Source organism: Trachemys scripta, chromosome 2, assembly GCF_013100865.1.
Source record: "Trachemys scripta elegans isolate TJP31775 chromosome 2, CAS_Tse_1.0, whole genome shotgun sequence".
NCBI classification, from domain to species: Eukaryota; Metazoa; Chordata; order Testudines; family Emydidae; genus Trachemys; species Trachemys scripta.
This window is the reverse complement of record NC_048299.1, coordinates 128,580,283-128,597,638: the sequence shown is the minus strand read 5'-3', so window position 1 is coordinate 128,597,638 and position 17,356 is coordinate 128,580,283. Positions and strand designations below refer to the sequence as shown.

Below are 17,356 nucleotides of genomic sequence, written 5' to 3'. Positions count from 1 at the left end.
TTCCCCTTCTACATACACTATACAGTATTTCATTTAATTCCTGTTTTGTGTTACTTAAGCTTAACCCTTTTATTGCCTGAGTGCATGTTAACCATTAATAAAGCATGTTAGATTCCCTGTCTTTAAAAACTAACAGATTTATTTGGGCATAAGCTTTCATGATGCATCTGAAGAAGTGGGTTTTTTACCCACAAAAGCTTATGGCCAAATAACTCTGTTAGTCTTTAAGGTGCCACCGGACTCCTCATTGTTTTTGTGGATACAGACTAACATGGCTACCCCCTGATAATTGGCAAGTGTAGATGCTCCCATGATTTTTGTGCAAAAAAGGGACTTTTTCCGCTTTAAATGGCAAGTGTAGACATGCTCTAAGAATGTTTGGTGAGAGACCGTGTTTTTACGAACAGGGGCTGCTAACAGGGAGTTTCGCAAGGGAGTTCTCCAGGTGAAGGAGGAGCAATACAGCACTCTTGGGGTAAGTGACTGTGTGTGGTGTGTGTTTGTTTGTGTTTGGGGGTTACTTGCTGTGTGCTGAGCTTGTGTTTGTCAGTCTGTTTGTTTGGTTGGTTGTTTGAAGGACCGTGTGCTGTGGCTGGTAGTTGGAAGCTGTGAGCTTCAAAGGAAGGTCTGAAAGCTAGAAGCCTCTGGTAAGTGGCTGAGCCTTAATCAGTGGGCGGGGCATTCACATAGGCCAGGGCTTTATAAAGCAGTGCACAAGCGACCAGGGAGCTTTTGTGAACAGGGGCTGCTAACAGGGAGTTTCGCAAGGGGGGGGTCCCTTTATTCCCCTTAAAACCTATAAACCAAACTACATTCAAAACCTTTTGCTTAAACAACCCTTTCATTAAGTAGGAGACAATGCGGGCAGAAGTCCAGCTGCAAAGTGGAGGCTATCCAGATTATTGCACTGAGTGCAGCATGTATGATTACCTGCCCTGTGGGCGGTTGGCGTATGTGTGCATTCAGTGCAAGGAGCTCCTGGCCCTCAGAGACCATGTATGGACTTTGGAGGCCAGGGTAGCAGAACTGGAGGAGCTAAGGGAGGCAGTGAGGTATGTTGATGAGGCTTTCCGGGACACTGTAGAATTGTCCCACCTCTGTTCGGACAGCCCCTGTGCTGTTGAGGAGGATGAAAGGCCCAGGGAAGCAGAGCAGTCAACGGGAGCAGAGGGAAACCTTCCCATAGTTGGGACCCTCCTTCCAGAGGGTGCTGGGATTACCTCTCGCACTGAGGTTGCCTCTCCGGGGGAGGGAACTCCAGTTGCTAGGAAAAGGCAGGTGTTAGTAATGGGAGATTCGATCATTAGAAACATAGATAGCTGGGTTTGTGATGACCGGGAGAACCGCATGGTGACTTGCCTGCCTGATGCGAAGGTTGCGGATCTCTTGAGGCATCTAGACAGACTTATGTGTAGTGCTGGGGAGGAGCTGGTGGTCATGGTACATGTAAGTACCAATGACATAGGGAAGGGTAGGAGAGATGTCCTGGAGGCCAAATTTAGGTTGGTAGGGAAGAGACTGAAATCCAGGACCTCTATGGTGGCATTCTCAGAAATGCTCCCAGTTCCACACGCAGGGCCAGGTAGGCAGGCAGAGCTTCAGAGTCTCAATGCGTGGATGAGACGATGGTGTACAGAGGAGGGGTTTACATTCATTAGGAACTGGGGAAACTTTTGGGATGAGGGGAGCCTATACATGAGAGATGAGCTCCACCTAAACCAAAGTGGAATCAGACTGCTGGCACTAAACATTAAAAAGGTTGTAGAGCAGTTTTTAAACTAGGAGATGGGGGAAAGCTGACTGCTGCAGAGGAGCATGTGGATCAGACAGAGACTTCTCTTAGGGGAGAGTCTATTGATAGAGAAGCTCCAGGTTATAGTCAGGAGCAGAGGATGGAGGAGGATAATGTAAGGGCCAGATCAGATGATAAACATTCACATAAAGAATTGGACACACAGAAAAGGGCAGACAAATAAACAGTGACAAGTTTTTAAAGTGTTTGTACACAAATGCTAGAAGTCTAAATAATAAGATGGGTGAACTAGAGTGCCTCGTTATAAAGGAGGATATTGATATAATAAGCATCACAGAAACCTGGTGGACTGAGAGCAATCAATGGAACACAATCATTCCGGGGTACAAAATATATCAGAAGGACAGAACAGGTCGTGCGGGGGGTGGGAAGGAGTGGCACTATATGTGAAAGAAAATGTAGAATCAAATGAAGTAAAAATCTTAAGTGAATCCACATGTTCCATAGAATCTCTATGGTTAGAAATTTCATGCTCTAATAAGAATATAACATTAGGGATCTATTATAGACCACCTGACCAGGACAGTGATCGTGATGATGAAATGCTAAGGGAAATTAGAGAGGCTATCAAAATTAAGAACCCAATAATAGTGGGGGATTTCAATTATCCCCATATTGACTGGGAACATTTCACTTCAGGACGAAATGCAGAGATAAAATTTCTCAATACGTTAAATGATTGCTTTATGGAGCAGCTGATACGGGAACCCACAAGGGGAGAGGCAATTCTAGATTTAGTCCTGAGTGGAGCGCAGGAGCTGGTCCAAGAGGTAACTATAACAGGACTGCTTGGAAATAGTGACCATAATACAATACCATTCAACATCCCTGTGGTGGGAAGAACATCTCAACAGCTCAACACTGTGGCATTTAATTTCAAAAGGTGGAACTATGCAAAAGAGGGGGTTAGTTAAACAGAAGTTAAAAAGTACAGTGACTAAAGTGAAATCCCTGCAAGCTGCATGGGCGCTTTTTAAAGACACCATAATAGAGGCCCAACTTCAACGTATACCCCAAATTAAGAAACACACTAAAAGAACTAAAAAAGAGCCACCGTGGCTCGACAACCATGTAAAAGAAGCAGTGAGAGATAAAAAGACTTCCTTTAAAAAGTGGAAGTCAAATCCTAGTGAGGCAAATAGAAAGGAGCATAAACACTGCCAGATTAAGTGCAAAAATGTAATAAGAAAAGCAAAAGTGGAGTTTGAAGAACGGCTAGCCAAAAACTCCAAAGGTAATAAAATGTTTTTTAAGTATATCAGAAGCAGGAAGCCTGCTAAACAACCAGTGGGCCCCCTTGATGATCAAGATACAAAAGGAGCGCTTAAAGACGATAAAGTAATTGCGGAGAAACTAAATGGATTCTTTGCTTCAGTCTTCACGGCTGAAGATGTTATGGAGATTCCCAAACCTGAGCCAGCTTTTGTAGGTGACAAATCTGAGGAACTGTCACAGATTGAAGTGTCACTAGAGGAGGTTTTGGAATCAATTGATAAAATTAACATTAACAAGTCACCGAGACCAGATGGCATTCACCCAAGAGTTCTGAAAGAACTCAAATGTGAAGTTACGGAACTATTAACTGAGGTTTGTAACCTGCCCTTTAAATCGGCTTCTGTACCCAATGACTGGAAGTTAGCTAATGTAACGCCAATATTTAAAAAGGGCTCTAGAGGTGATCCTGGCAATTACAGACCGGTAAGTCTAACGTCGGTACCAGGCAAATTAGTCGAAACAATAGTTAAGAATAAAATTGTCAGACACATAGAAAAACAAACTGTTGAGCAATAGTCAACATGGTTTCTGTAAAAGGAAATCGTGTCTTACTAATCTATTAGAGTTCTTTGAATGGGTCAACAAACATGTGGACAAGGGGGATCCAGTGGACATAGTGTACTTAGATTTCCAGAAAGCATTTGACAAGGTCCCTCACCAAAGGCTCTTACGTAAATTAAGTTGTCAAGGGATAAAAGGAAAGGTCATTTCATGGATTGAGAACTGGTTAAAAGACAGGGAACAAAGGGTAGGAATTAATGGTAAATTCTCAGAATGGAGAGGGGTAACTAGTGGTGTTCCCTAAGGGTCAATCCTCGGACCAATCCTATTCAACTTATTTATAAATGATCTGGAGAAAGAGTTAAACAGTGAGATGGCAAAGTTTGCAGACGGTACTAAACTGCTCAAGATAGTTAAGACCAAAGCAGACTGTGATGAACTTCAAAAAGATGTCACAAAGCTAAGTGATTGGGCAACGAAATGGGGCAAATGAAATTTAATGTGGATAAACGTAAAGTAATGCACATTGGAAAAAATAACCCCAGCTATACATACAATATGATGGGGGCTAATTTAGCTACAACAAATCAGGAAAAAGATCTTGGAGTCATCGTGGATAGTTCTCTGAAGATGTCCACGCAGTGTGCAGAAGCGGTCAAAAAAGCAAACAGAATGTTAGGAAACATTAAAAAGGGGATAGAGAATAAGACTAAGAATATATTATTGCCCTTCTATAAATCGATGGTACGCCCACATCTCGAATACTGCGTACAGATGTGGTCTCCTCATCTCGAAAAAGATATACTGGCACTAGAAAAGGTTCAGAAAAGGGCAACTAAAATGATTAGGGGTTTGGAACGGGTCCCATATGAGGAGAGATTAAAGAGTTTAGGACTCTTCAGCTTGGAAAAGAGGAGACTAAGGGGGGATATGATAGAGGTATATAAAATCATGAGTGATGTGGAGAAAGTGGATAAGGAGAAGTTATTTACTTATTCCCATAATACAAGAACTAGGGGTCACCAAATGAAATTAATAGGCAGCAGGTTTAAAACAAATACAAGGAAGTTCTTCTTCACGCAGCATACAGTCAACTTGTGGATCTCCTTACCTGAGGAGGTTGTGAAGGCTAGGACTATAACAGCATTTAAAAGAGAACTGGATAAATTCATGGTGGTTAAGTCCATTAATGGCTATTAGCCAGGATGGGTAAGGAATGGTGTCCCTAGCCTCTGTTTGTCAGAGGATGGAGATGGATGGCAGGAGAGAGATCACTTGATCATTGCCTGTTGGTCCACTCCCTCGGGGCACCTGGCATTGGCCATTGTCGGTAAACAGGATACTGGGCTAGATGGACCTTTGGTCTGACCAGGTAGGGCCGTTCTTATGTTCTTATGACCTTGTCAAAGGCTTTCTGAAGATCTAATTACACTATATCCACTAGATCCCCCTTGTCCTCATGCTTGTTGACCTCCTCAAAGAATTCTAGTAGATTGGTGAGGCATGATTTCCGTAAATAAAAATCATGTTGACTCTTCCCCAACAAATTATGTTCATCTACGTGTCTGACAATTTTGTTCTTTACTATAGTTTCAATCAGTTTTCCCGGTACTGAAGTCAGGCTTATACTGGCCTATAATTGCCGGGATCACCTCTGGAGCCCTTTTTAAAAATTGGCATCACATTAGCTATCCTCCAGTCATTTGGTACAGAAGCTGATTTAAATGATAGGTTACAGACTACAGATAGTAGTTGTGCAATTTCACGTGAAGTGATCCATTCATTTAACAACAGATCTGGGAATAGGTCTGATTCAAACATACATCTTCTTTCAATAACTTCAAGGAAAATTATTGGCAAGTTATATTACATTTTATAAATGTTCTCATCTTCTCCAAATTTAAGAGCTAGGTATTATTATTGATTAAATTGATAGTGTGCATAGAGGCAGTGACTTAAAAATTAAAATTACAGTCTTTGTTATCCTTAGTGCTACTGCCCTCAAAATAAATTATTTATAATTAGTATACACATTGCCAATCAGCAACATACATTAATGCTATTTACAAACATTGGGTCAGATTCTGTCTTCATTTACACCTGGGACACTGGTGGTGTGTGTAAATCAGGGTAGAATTCAGATCTTTTGGTCTGTGGAGTGAATCAGTACTGCTTCTGGTCAGTAATCTATCATCAAAGCAGCCGTGATAATATTTTAAAATAATGGAACAAAATGCCAGCTCTCTAATGATATACTGCTTGCTCATACAGCCTTGGGCTATGCTTTATTAAATAAATATCAAATGTTATGTTAGAGATGTATTGTTCTGTATTTTAATGTACATTGTATGCACACCTTATACATATTATACAATTTGTCTTAATTTATGTAATACATAAATGTATTAAGACTGTATTCCATGCCTCAACAATACTATGATGTAAATTCTAGTTTTCAAGAAAAAATGAGACATAAATCATGCTAGAAACAGGGGCAGCACAGGCAAATACTGTTTACACGCACCTCTCAAATGCACCTCAGTACTGAGTTGTAACTCACTTCCTATATCAATCCTATGCCTCTGACAGATTTGTAGTGATTTATGTGGGTCTTACACAGCCCACTGAAATTATGGAAAGATACCTACTGACTTAAATGGGATTACATCAGGCTTGTTATGTGAATAAATAGGTCCCAGTGGTAAGACTGATGCCACCAAGCTCCTGTTTGATTGTGACTACAGCCAGGTTTGAAAAGACTTCTACAAGAGTAATAAGCTACTAGCATATCTTCTATGCTAGTTAGCACCTTCACTTTTAAAATGTATATTGTAGTTGAATTTAGAAATCGGTATTGTTTCCAGCTAATCAGTATCAAGCCAGCATTTCAATTAGAATTATTTTCTCTGCTACAAACACTTTAAAAAAATTAAGTATACCTGCTCTGGCATGACACTCCATATTATTTATGGAAATATGCTTATGATATGGATATGGCATAACTGATATATATTGTATGCAAAATGGGTCTTGTAAGGTGTCATTGGAAAGGTTATAAGTTACTGAATGTGATTATCCAATTTGTATGCACATATCATTGCTGTATCTAAAGATAGGAATACTGACTATGTAACAATTACAACTGTGTGTGTATTTGGGAAGCACCCACCAGACAACAGGCCATCAGCCTTGATGGGCCATTAGGAATAAACAACAAGACTGTGAAGATACTAATCTCTCTTCTTCCTGAGAGTCATCCTGGGACGTAGCTGTGACACTAGGTCAAGTGATCTTTCCACTTGGTTTTAAAAATTTTATTAAAGCTAATGTTAAAAAAATATATATAATACATAGGTTGGGAAAAGAGTGTCTGTACATTTGGGTATAGTGCTTAGATTATTCACAAATATAAAATTAGTTTTTAAAAGTCATATGATACATAGACTACATAATCAGCAATTAATCAAATTTAGGTGAATAGATTTAACAATATGGTTTATATATTAGAATCCGAATACTTAGGTACATCACTCATGAAAAGTTGTACAGAGATTTGGTTGTGGAAATTGTGGAGATTGTCCCTCAGTAATTGAGAATTAGGTTGGTTGTCCATTTAGAAAATACAATCCATGAGGAAAGTATTTCCTGACTGAGCTTCTCATCGGCAGTCCAGCTCATCCCTCCTGGTATTGCCGATGTCCAGGGATGTGTTCTATGTAGATGTCCCTTGACTACCTTATGGCATCTGACACCATGAGTTGCCACATCAGCCAAGCGTAGCATTGACTGATTCCACATTCTCTCAGCGCTCGCTCATTAATTTTCCACTAACAAGAGGGGGAAATCAAGTTTGGGAAACAAAAGATTTCCGCCCTATGTAAATCGTATTTAAGGCTGGGGAGTAAGGCAAACTGGACTCTCCTCCATTGCCTACCCAAGAAGAAAGACTGCTGAAAATACCTGAAGAGACAAAGAAACTAACCTGAGGGAAAAGTCAGGGGTGAGTCCAGACTGAGACTTAGGTCCAGTCTATAAGAAGAGATAACTGGAACTCTAAGCTATAGAAACTCTGCAACGTGCCTAAAAGAACATTTAGGGTGAGAAATTATTTCTTGAAACCAGTCTCTTTAAGATCTTAAGCTTGGTATGCCTGTTTTGTTTTATTTGCTTAGTAATCTGCTTTGTTCTGTTTGCTATCCCTGATATTTACTTAATATCTGCATTTTATAGTTAACAAACTTGTTTTTGTTTATTATTAAACCCAGTTTGTGCAATTTCTAACTGGGGGTGGGGGGCGAGAAGCTGTGCATACTTCACATTGAGGGCGAATTCTTATGAGCTTGCATTGTGCAGATCTTTATATCTGTAGCACAAGACAATATACCTTTGGGTCTGCCCTCCAAGGGAGGTGGACACCTGAGTGCTGAGGCAAGTCCCTTAAGCTGAGTCTTCCCAGAGCTGATTTCAGTGTGTGTGCCTTTCTGCAGCTGGTTGTGGCCCTGCCTGTGTGTGTGCTTAAGAGCCTGGCTCAGCAAGACAGGGTAAAAGGGGCTCAGGCTAGCGGAACAGGCTGTCTCAATGGTATCCCAGTACATCAAGTGGCACCTTAAAGGGGGACAGCCCATCACACCTGCCATTTTAACAAAGTTCTGGATTTAATTTTAAGGAGGAGAATAGATTATAAATGGGCCCAATTTTATGAATAAAGTACTATTTGAAATCTAGATATAATGGCCTTATTGGCTAGCAGTTTCCTCTGCTATGGTGTCCTCTGGTTATATATGTATCTATATGCCATTGTCATTTGATGTGACAATTTAAAACATACCTCCTCTCTTCAACATATATAAATATTGGAATATATATTCCAGTATATGTATGTGTTTGTGAGTGTATATACATATAGAGATATACAGTGTATATTTATCACTTTTCAATAAAACAATCCCCTTTTTATGACTGAGAGAGACTGTAAACACAGATATATTTCTTCTGTTGTGAATCATAACAGTACTTGCCTGCCTCCTGAAAGCAACCTATTGTACTATAGCAATTATAGGCTTCGTGCACTTTGGACTGCAAAAAAATTCATTTGTCTAAGAGGTGGCAAATCCTCAAATCAGCACTGACATTTGCTTCAAGAGAATCACTCATCTGCCAGAAGGGTGGGCCAGAAAAGGGACAGGTACTGGGGATATGAAGAAGATCTGAAGCACACTGTTCACTCCACCAGCAAACTTGGATAAACAGACATGTTAACTCACAAGCTAGACTTCCAGAACTTTTTGTACAGTTGCCTCTTCAAAGCAAACCATAAGACCTCCATTAGGCTCACTTTGAAAAGCAAACCCCAAGAAAACATGGGAATTCACATCAGTGAGTTATCTGAAATACCTATATTTTGTATGTGAGAGATTTGAAATGCTGAAATGAAATATAATTTGCAGTTCAGTATGTCACAATATCATTCTGAATGGGATAGCTGAAGTGTGTAGAAAACCAAAGGTCAAAGTAGGTTGTGGCATTGGAGGGAGTGAGGAAAGAAGAGGTGAAAGAGTGGCATATAAATTAGGTACTAAATTTGTTGGAGCACAGCACCTTAGTCACTGTGACAGAGTAGTAGGTACAAAGGCCTGAGTCAGCACTCTTCACAGCAGTCCAAATCAGGCAAAGCAGATTGGAGCTGACTATGCAAGGCTGTGCCTAATTAGTTGGCGGGGCAGGGCAGAAAGGCCAATTAAGCCATTAGCCAAAATCCCACAAATAGGCACAGAAAGGAAGAACATAGGGGGAAGTAGGTAGTAAGAGGGAGAGTGAAATTGCTCTCCTCTGCTTGGGAAAAGTCTTAGGTAGGATGTGAAGGTGATGGGATGTAACTGTAAATAAACTGCCCAGGGTGTTGAACCAGCAAAAGGGTCGCTCTGTAATTTGTGGACTGAGACAGAGGCAGGACTAAGGCAGCCCTGTTACAGTCACCTTTTTTTGATTTTGAAACAACTCCATTCCCTACAGACTTAGAGAAAGTAAGTAGCTCTGAGATCTCTAAAGTTATGGATTATGTATTTATTCTTACATGCTTCAGGCCTGGTCTACACTACGAGTTTAGGTCGAATTTAGCAGCGTTAAATCGAATTAAGCCTGGACACGTTCACACGGCTAAGTCCCTTTTTTCGACTTAAAGGGCCCTTTAAACCGGTTTCTTTACTCCACCTCCGACGAGGGGTTTAGCGATAAAATTGGCCTTAGTGGGTCGGAATTGGGGTAGTGTGAATGGAATTCGACGTTATTGGCCTCCGGGAGCTGTCCCACAGTGCGTCATTGTGACCGCTCTGGACAGCACTCTCAACTTAGATGCACTGACCAGGTAGACAGGAAAAGCCCCGCTAACGTTTGAATTTCATTTCCTGTTTGCCCAGTGTGGAGAGCACAGGTGACCACGCAGAGCTCATCAGCACAGGTAACGGTGATGGAGTCCCAGGATCGCAAAAGAGCTCCATCATGGACCGAACAGGAGGTACGGGATCTGCTTGCCATATGGGGAGATGAATCAGTGCTAGCTGAACTCCGTAGCAGTAAATGAAATGGCAAAATATTAGAAAAGGTCTCCAAGGCCATGAAGGACAGAGGCCATAACAGGGACGCACAGCAGTGCCACGTGAAAATTAAGGAGCTAAGGCAAGCTTATCACAAAGCCAGAGAGGCAAACGGAAGGTCCAGGGCAGAGCCACAAATATGCCGCTTCTACGGTGAGCTGCATGCGATGCTAGGGGGTGCAGCCACCACTACCCCAACCGTGTGCTTTGACTCCATCAATGGAGAATCACGCAACAAGGAAGCGGGTTCAGTGTACGAGGAAGATGAGGATGAAGACAATGAAGATATCTCACAGCAAGGAAGCGGAGAAACCAGTTTCCCCAACAGCCAGGATATGTTTATCACCCTGGACCTGGAACCAGTAACCCCCGAACTCACCCAAGGCGTGCTCCCAGACCCTGAGGGCACACAAGGGGCCTCTGGTGAGTGTACCTTTGTAAATATTACACATGGTTTAAAAGCAAGCGTGTTTAATGATTAATTTGCCCTGGCAATCGCGGGCAGTACAGCTACTGGAAAAGTCTGTTAACATGTGTCATAACTATAAAGGGAAGGGTAACAGCTGTCCTGTGTACAGTACTATAAAATCCCTCCTGGCCAGAGACTCCAAAATCCTTTTCCCTGTAAAGGGTTAAGAAGCTCAGGTAGCCTAGCTGGCATCTGACCCAAAGGACCAATAAGGGGACAAGATACTTTCAAATCTTGGGGGCGGGGGGAAGGCTTTTGTTTGTGCTCTTTGTTTGAGAGTTCGTTGGCTCTTGGGACTGAGAGGGACCAGACATCAATCCAGGTTCTCCACATCTTTCTAAACAAGTCTCTCCTATTTCAAACTTGTAAGTAAATAGCCAGGCAAGGCGTCTTAGTTTTACTTTGTTTTCTCAACTTTTACTAGAGTGTTTATCTTGGTTTGCTGTACTTTGAACCTAAGACTAGAGGGGAGTCCTCTGAGCTCTTTAAGTTTGATTACCCTGTAAAGTTATTTTCCATACTGATTTTACAGAGATGATTTTTACCTTTTTCTTTAATTAAAAACCTTCTTTTTAAGAACCTGATTGATTTTTTTCCTTGTTTTAGATCCAAGGGGGTTGGAACTGTATTCACCAAGAGTTGGTGGGAGGAAGGAGGGGAATGGTTAATTTCTCCTTGTTTTAAGATCCAAGGGGTTTGGATCTGTATTCACCAGGGAATTGGTGAAAGGTTTCTCAAGGCTTCCCAGGGGAGGGAATCCATTGGGATGGTGGCAGCGGACCAGACCGAAGCTGATAGTTAAGCTTAGAAGTTTTCATGCAGGCCCCTACATTTGTACCCTAAAGTTCAAAGTGGGGTACAGCCTTGACAACATGTATGGGGATGGAGCGGAAATCCTCCAGGGACATCTCCAGAAAGCTCTCCTTCATGTACTCCCAAAGCCTTTGCAAAAGGTTTCTGGGGAGGGCTGCCTTATCCCGTCCACCATGGTAGGACACTTTACCACGCCAGGCCAGTAGCACGTAGTCTGGAATCATTGCATAACAAAGCATGGCAGCATATGGTCCCGGTGTTTGCTGGCATGCAGACAACATCCATTCCTTATCACTCTTTGGTCTGTCAACACTGGTTCTCCACTTGCGAAGTAACTCCCTGCTCTCCATGTGTCAGTATATAATGCCTGCATCTGTAACTTTCACTCTATGCATCCGAAGAAGTGAGGTTTTTACTCACGAAAGCTTATGCCCAAATAAATCTGTTAGTCTTTAAGGTGTCACCAGACTCCTTGTTGTTTTTGTAGATACAGACTAACACGGCTACCCCCTGATACTTATCGCTCTTTGTTATCCTAGTTGTGTGATGAATTAATAAAGATTGCATGAATGAGAAGTAACAATGACTTTATTGCCTCTGCAAGCGGTGCTCGAAGCGGGGGAGGGAAGGGTGGGGTGGTTGGTTTACAGGGAAGTTCAGTGAACTGGGTGGGAGGGGCGGAGGGTTCATCAAGGAGAAACAAACAGAAGTTTCACTCTGTAGCCTGGCCAGTCACAAAACTCGTTTTCAAAGCTTCTCTGATGCGCACCGCGCCCTGCTGCACTCTTCTAACCGCCCTGGTGTCTGGCTGCACGTAATCAGCGACCAGGCGATTTGCCTCAACCTCCCACCCTGCCATAAATGTCTCCCCCTTACTCTCACAGATATTGTGGAGCGCAAAGCAAGCAGCAATAACAATGGGGATATTCTTTTTGCTGAGGTTTGAGTGAGTCAGTAAGCTGCGCCAGCGTGCTTTTAAATGACTAAATGCACATTCCACCACCATTCAGCACTTGCTCAGCCTATAGTTGAACAGGTCCTGACTCCTGTCCAGGCTGCCTGTGTACGGCTTCATGAGCCATGGCATTAAGGGGTAGGCTGGATCCCAAAGGATCACGTTAGGCATTTCAACATCCCCAACAGTTATTTTCTGGTCCAGGAAGAAAGTCCCTTCCTCCAGCTTTCGAAACAGACCAGAGTGCCTGAATACGCGAGCATCATATACCTTTCCCGGCCATCCCACGTTGATGTTGGTGAAACGTCCCTTTTGATCCACCAGGGCTTGCAGTAGCATTGAAAAGTACCCCTTGCGGTTTATGTACTCGGTGGCTTGGTGCTCTGGTGACAAGATAGGGATATGGGTTCCGTCTGTCGCCCCACCACAGTTTGGGAATCCCATTGCAGCAAAGCCATCCACTATGGCCTGCATGTTTCCCAGAGTCACTATCCTTGATATCAGCAGGTCTTTGATTGCCCTGGCAACTTGGATCACAGCAGCCCCCACAGTAGATTTGCCCAATCCAAATTGATTCCCGACTGACCGGTAGCTGTCTGGCGTTGCAAGCTTCCACAGGGCTATTGCCACTCGCTTCTCAACTGTGAGGGCTGCTCTCATCCTGGTATTCTGGCGCTTCAGGGCAGGGGAAAGCAAGTCACAAAGTTCCATGAAAGTGCCCTTACGCATGCGAAAGTTTCGGAGCCACTGGGAATCATCCCACACCTGCAGCACGATGCGGTCCCACCAGTCTGTGCTTGTTTCCCGTGCCCAGAATCGGCGTTCCACGGCATGAACCTGCCCCAGTAACACCATGATTTGCACATTCCTGGGACCTGTACTTTGTGAGAGGTTTATGTCCATGTTAATTTCCTCATCAATCTCGTCGCCGTGCTGCAATCGCCTCCTCGGCTGGTCCTGGTTTTACTTTGGCATGTCCTGACTCTGCATATACTCCAGGACAATGCGCGTGGTGTTCATAGTGCTCATAATTGCTGCGGTGATCTGAGCGGGCTCCATAATCCCAGTGCTATGGCGTCTGGTCTGAAAAAAGGTGTGAAACTAGTATCTGACGGAGGGAGGGAGGGGCAAGTGACGACATGGCGTACAGGTACAGGGAATTAAAATCAACAAAGGTGGCTGTGCATCTGGGAGAAACACAAACAACTGTCACACAGAATGGCCCCCCCAAAGATTGAACTCAAAAGCCTGGGTTTAGCAGGCCGTTGATTTCACGGAGAGAGGGGGAAGCAAATGAATACAGAACAAATCTGGTCCATCTATTTTTTACATCTTAAGCTGGCAGCCGATGGTGCGGCATGACTGATAGCCCTCGGCATCTTCTGGGTGCTTGGCAGAAAATAGTGTATTAAGTCTGATAGCCATCGTTGTCAAGACGGTTCGATAGGACTGAGCATGTCTGCCCAGGTGCCCATGATTGAACTGCAATATGACGACGATGGATATTAGTCTTAATACACCATCTACTGCCAAAAAGCAAGGGGCTGCTGCTGTGTAGCAATGCAGCCCCACGTCTGCCAACCCCACGTCTGCCAGCACCCAGATCGCCGATGAAAGCTACCAGTCATACTGCACTGTCTACTGCCAAAAGGCAATTAGTTAGATGCTGCTGTGTAGCAATGCAGTACTACATCTGCCGGCACCCAGATGACATATGGTGACGGTGAGCTGAGCTGAGCGGGCTCCATGCTTGCCATGGTATGTTGTCTGCACAGGTAACCCAGGTAAAAATTAGCAAATTGATTGTCTGCCATTGCTCTGACGGAGGGGGAGGGGCCTGACGACATGTACCCAGAACTCTACGCGACACTGTTTTGCATCATTCAGGCATTGGGATCTCAACCCAGAATTCCAATGGGCAGCGGAGACTGCGGGAACTGTGGGATAGCTACCCATAGTGCAATACTCCGGAAGTCGACGCTAGCCTCGGTACTGTGGACGTGGTCCACCGACTTAATGCACTCAGAGCATTTTATGTGGGGACACACACAATTGGCTGTATACAACTGATTTCTACAAAACCGGCTTCTATAAATTCGACCTAATTTCGTAGTGTAGACATACCCTCAGGGAGTCTAGGAAAGGAGATGATGTCAAGGTACCTCTTTTCAGGGGCTTGTCTACACTAGAGCACTCCGTTGACTATGCATCCACAAGTTGTTCTGGGCTGATTGACATGCCAATAGCTGAATGCAGGCATGCTAGCCACCTTGAATCTGTGTAAGATTTGCCCTTGTATCCTCCATGTAGGAACTGCCTTATACCAAATCAGAAGGGATGAATGCCATCTTTGATAGCTCCCTTCAGCAGGAGAAACTTAGTTCAACAGAATGCTAACATTTTATATGTATTTTGCACAAGTATAAAATGACTGTATGAGGTACAAGACAGTGGAGAATCAGGCCCAAGGATTTTTGTGTTTTGTTATGGACTCAAACGTGACTTGCTACAGTAAGTAATGCAAAATTGTCAAGAGAAAAAGCCAATTTTCATGTGAAAATGAGACAGTTTTCAGTGAGCATATGGAAAAATGGATGCATTTTTCTAGCAAAAAACTCTTTGCAGTAAAAATAGACATTTTGTTTTCACATGATTTCTATGAAAAAGTCACTTTTTGTATGAAACTGTGAATAAAGCTACATTTGAGAAGGTTGAACCTCATGCCAAAAGGCTGATTTGGGGGGGAATGTACATCAAACAAACTGAATTTCACACAGCATTGGACATACAGAAAAAAAATCTTCCCTCCCCTGCCCTACATTTTCATTTCCCTGTATTAGGAATTGTAGAGAAAATCCTCAAATTATTTGAAAAGGTGTCTATTCTTCTATGAAGGTGGTGGAATTTGTGTAGCAATTTGTCACTACATTATTAAAACATACCTCACCCCAACCCCACATACACACATTCACAATGAGGGGAAATAGATTAGGGACCTAATTCTTCAAAGATTTTGAACACCCACAGTTCCCATTGACTTTAATGGGATTTGTGTGTGGCCGGTATTTCAGTTCATTTTTTTCTGCATCTGTGGAGGACGCCGAGAGGTTTTATCAAAGGTGTGGGGAAGCACTTGAAAGTTATGTGAATACTAAGGAAGCTAAGTGGCAAGTAGAGGTTGGGGATAGGGTGTGGCTTTTAAAAGTCATTATATAATTCACAGAATTTAAGTCCAGAAGGGTCCATTATGATCATCTACTTTTACCTCCTGCATAATGTAGGCCATAAAACTTCACCCATTAATCAAACTGAAAACTTCTGACCGAGCTATAGCATCTATTTTAGAAAGACATCCAATCTTTATTTAAAGACTTCATGTAATGGAGAATCCACCATGTGATGTCATGAAGTGATGAGTGCTTTTTTTATGGTAACTAGTAAAATTTCCTGGTTGAGTGATTCCATAATCTGATTTAAAAATTCTCTGTTTCATTAGAGAAGGAACATATGTCAAATATTCAAATGTTAGATGTGTATTACTGCTAAAATATGCTCAAATAAGACCTTTCTATACAATAAAATTGATAAATTGCTGAAATTATAAAATTGCTGTGGGGATACCATTTGGTAATTAGGTTTATCTGGAGATTTAAAAAGTCTTTTAAGAGGAAAGGCTTCAAGAGCTAAATATCTTTAGCCAAAGGGTGCAGGGAGGGAGAGACTGAGTAAGGGACTGGGGTATGGTGTATCAGTATTGTTAAAGGATTATTACAGGGATCTATGAGAACTCTTTAGGTGACTGGGGATCATAAAACATCTGATTATTATGATAATTAGGATCTGAAGCTCTCACCAAAATAAAAAACATACTCAGAACACAGCATGCTTTGTGATGGGGTGGAAATGAAGATGTGAAGAGTTTTGCCTTGGGAGAATAACTGCCATTACTGTTACTGAGAAAGAGGAAATGTATAGAGAAGAAATGGATGAGATTGTACAAGAGGCCCAAGGCATCCACCTTGTACTGTGATCCTGTCAGATCTCAAATGCTTAAGCTGCCTTGTGTTGGGATTGCAACTGAAGGAGGGTCACATGTGTTACAGGAAATGGTATTGATGGTTCAGTAAATAGCACTCTTCCCTTTGAGCCAGAACTCAAATACGGATACAATATAGTGTTATGGGACATTGTAGGTGCTGAAAATAGTCCATCTATGGCTATTATAAATCCAACAGAACAACTTTTAAGGTAAAAAATTAGCTAGAAGTGGTCAAAATTATTTTGATCAATACAATTGTCTCACCCAAAAAGGATTTTGTCAAAAATGATTTTTTTTGGCAGGAAAATATCCTTTTTGATTATTTTTTTCTGAAACTATACAACAATTTTCATTTCTTTTCACTTTTTGAAAAATAAAACATTCAAATTTTTGGATTTTTGTTTTTCCTCTTATCTTTTTTTGCCACTGAATGCAGTAGGTATGAATGTCTAAATCCGGGGTATGTCTGTTTTTTCCATTTCTTCTTTTTCTCTTTTTCTTTTTCCCCTTTTATCCACTCAGTAACATTTCAGTGTTTCCTGGACTTTGGAAATGTTATAAAGCAGCAAAGGGAAGAATAAAACTCTTGCAGTTTGCAGTTGTGTAACTTTTCCAAAGTTGATGTAGAATAGAAAAGGAGGGAAAGAATATAAAAGTAAAGAGGGAAAAATGGGTCTGTGTCTGTGTTATCAACCATGGACATTATATATCTTTATTGTATTTGGTGGCAAAATGGGAGAAATGAACATTTAAAACAATTGACATTTTTTCATAATTATTTTGAAAAAATGAACACCCTTTCAGTATGTAAATACAAAAAATTGTTCCATTTTGAACGCTGTGAAATGGAAATTTTTTTTTTTTTTTTAACAAAATTCTACTTTTTTGATATGCTCTA

At 42.0% G+C, this 17,356-nt stretch overlaps 2 long non-coding RNA genes across 3 annotated transcripts in view; one reads left to right on the top strand and one right to left on the bottom strand.

The window, feature by feature from the left end:
- The window catches only part of LOC117872780, a 51,624-nt gene that overhangs the window by 25,835 nt on the left and 8,433 nt on the right, over window positions 1-17,356 (bottom strand). The gene's annotated exons all lie outside the window — the stretch shown is intronic.
- The window catches only part of LOC117872781, a 23,029-nt gene continuing 6,108 nt past the window's right edge, over window positions 436-17,356 (top strand). The window contains exon 1 of the long non-coding RNA XR_004644599.1: window positions 436-475. This is a non-coding gene — a long non-coding RNA (uncharacterized LOC117872781). The remainder of the gene's footprint in view (window positions 476-17,356) is intronic.